Raw genomic sequence first — 2,463 nt, 5'->3', positions numbered from 1 at the left:
TGTGTGTGTGTGTGTATGAGAGAGAGAGAGAGAGAGAGAGAGAGAGAGAGAGAGAGAGAGAGAGAGATTTTAGAAATGGATAAATGATTTCTAAATTCAATTTAAAATATAAATAAAACAATTTTTCACAAAACAGTATGACTAATGAGGAGGAGCTCATTGTGCCATGTAATGGACAAATCATACAATTAATACATTAAAGTAACTGTGCAAATACCAATAGATCAAAAGAGAGAAGAATGTTAAGTACATATGACAGTTTGATATGTGCTACAAGGTGGCATTTAAAATCAAAGTGAAAAACAAATTGTTTAATAAATAGCCACGGGACCCCCTCCCACCAAAAATCAGGCATTGTCATGGGTTTGCTCACCTACCACTGGAATGTAACACGGATGTTTAAAGTATGAACTCCACAGGGGCAAGTGTCACAAATAAGAGGCTACCTTCAGCATAATGGCCAAGTTATTATTGTGAAAGTTTTGCACAATTACGTGGTGACTTTGTTGACTCCAAACACGGGTACCCTGTATGTATGTACTTGAGAATTTTAAAGCAGGTGCTAGTGGACAATCTTGTTTGAACATGAGTGTGTATGGTATGGCAATTTTCAACATCTGAAGGCCAAATGTTTAGCTTAGACATAGTCTATATGTATCCTGCCTGAGGCTTTGGCTAAAGAGGAAGCTCAACTATTGAAGAATCCTGTCAATCCGGCAACATTAAAGATGAGCAAAGCCTGTATGCCATAGGAGCCTTGTCTACTGGTCTACTTATTCATATATTATATATAATTTTGAAGAAGAAAAATGAATAATGTTTAAGTAAACCTATTAACATTAATGTCTTGGTCAAATATGTACACATTTCATATTGTAGTTTAAATTCATTGCTGTTTGTTTATCATTAAGATTGCTTAGTTCCCAACTTAAACATAAGTACATTTAGTTGCTATGAAACACCGTAATTACAAATATTTATTTTCTTTAAGAAATTGTATTTATTAAAATGTACTGATGATTATTATTGAGAATTTATGTATTAACTTTTTTTCCTGAGAAAAGGGAAGTCCAGAAGTATAACAGCTTTAACAACAATAACAACAAAGATAAAACTCCAAGTGAAGCAGAATAAATAAATAAATATTCAGTCAGTCTTGGTGAAAGAGAAAAACTTCCTGGTCTAAACCAGCGGTGAAATCATCAAAAAGATAAAAAGATTTAACTGAAGGGAAAAATCATACATGTAGCAAACAGGACAAAATTTTTAAAAAGTAGAACAAAAAAAGAAAAACTGTTGGAAAAATGGAAAGTCGTATGACACATTGGGAAAAGCAGGTAACCCTGAGCACTAAGAAGGGGCTGGCAACCTTAAAACCTTGCTTCAGATGAGCCAGAAAAAGTTAATATTTCAGTATACAAGCGGTTAAATAAATGGAAGATAAAATAAGGAGATGATGTGATGCTAAGAAGCAGAAAATTTACCTGAGATGTCATCTATGCCTATTGGGTTGAAAAATTAAAATTATGCAAAAATGAAACAATATGTAAATACAAAATAAACAAAACAGTACATTTGTGTATAATGTTAAGTGTGATATCTCATAATGAACGTTATCAAGTTGACAGAAACATTCACAAGTTTTGTGAAGAAAATTGTTGAAATGTAGTACAAACTTTAATGTTGAAGCTACTTTAAAATTTTGCTTCTACTTGTCAATAGAAGGGAATTAATAAAAGGATGCTTTTTCTAAGTTGTTTGTAAAAGAAAAATAATTTAACTAAATAGCAGAGAACTGATTAGCTAAATTAATAAATGTCCATAAAACACCATGAAGCCATTGAAATTATGACATATTTATAGTTAATATTCTATAATCCCTTCTTACATTATTGAATATTTTTACACATACACACAAAAGCATATAAAAAGTAGAATCATATACATCAAAAGTTAGCAATGTAGTTTTGCATAACTGAATGTATTAATAATGAACATGTATTTCTTTTATAATCAAAAACATCATAAGGGTATCCTTGAAAATGTTTTTGTTTAGATTCAAAAAATGCCATTCCAAACAATAAAAAGTAGTGACACTTAACAATTCTTTTTAGGAGTGTGGGCTGCAAATCTAAAAGAGGATTCTAAAATGTGATCATGAATTTAAGAAGCAAGTACGACTTCAGATTCAAGGCCCAGCACCATGTGTAATGGTGTCCACTACACGGGGTGTGCAGGGTGGACAGAGGAATGCTCAGCTCAAGGGGAGAGGCTGGCTTGGGCAGCTCTTCGGTGAGAGCACTGGAGCCAGGGCTGCTGGATGCTTTCCTCCAGCAATCACAGGGCACTGCTCAGTGGTAGACTGAGAGCTCCAGTTCTGTCCCTTGGCGAGTTATGGGGTCTGTTTGTACCCCTAAATCTGAAAAACACATCTGCCTATTTGTGTTTTTTTTTTTTTTTTTT

Source organism: Fukomys damarensis, unplaced genomic scaffold (assembly GCF_012274545.1).
Source record: "Fukomys damarensis isolate Sample0158 unplaced genomic scaffold, DMR_v1.0_HiC HiC_scaffold_8, whole genome shotgun sequence".
Classification (NCBI taxonomy): domain Eukaryota; kingdom Metazoa; phylum Chordata; class Mammalia; order Rodentia; family Bathyergidae; genus Fukomys; species Fukomys damarensis.
The sequence above is the reverse complement of the archived record's forward strand: the minus strand, read 5'-3'. Positions refer to the sequence as shown.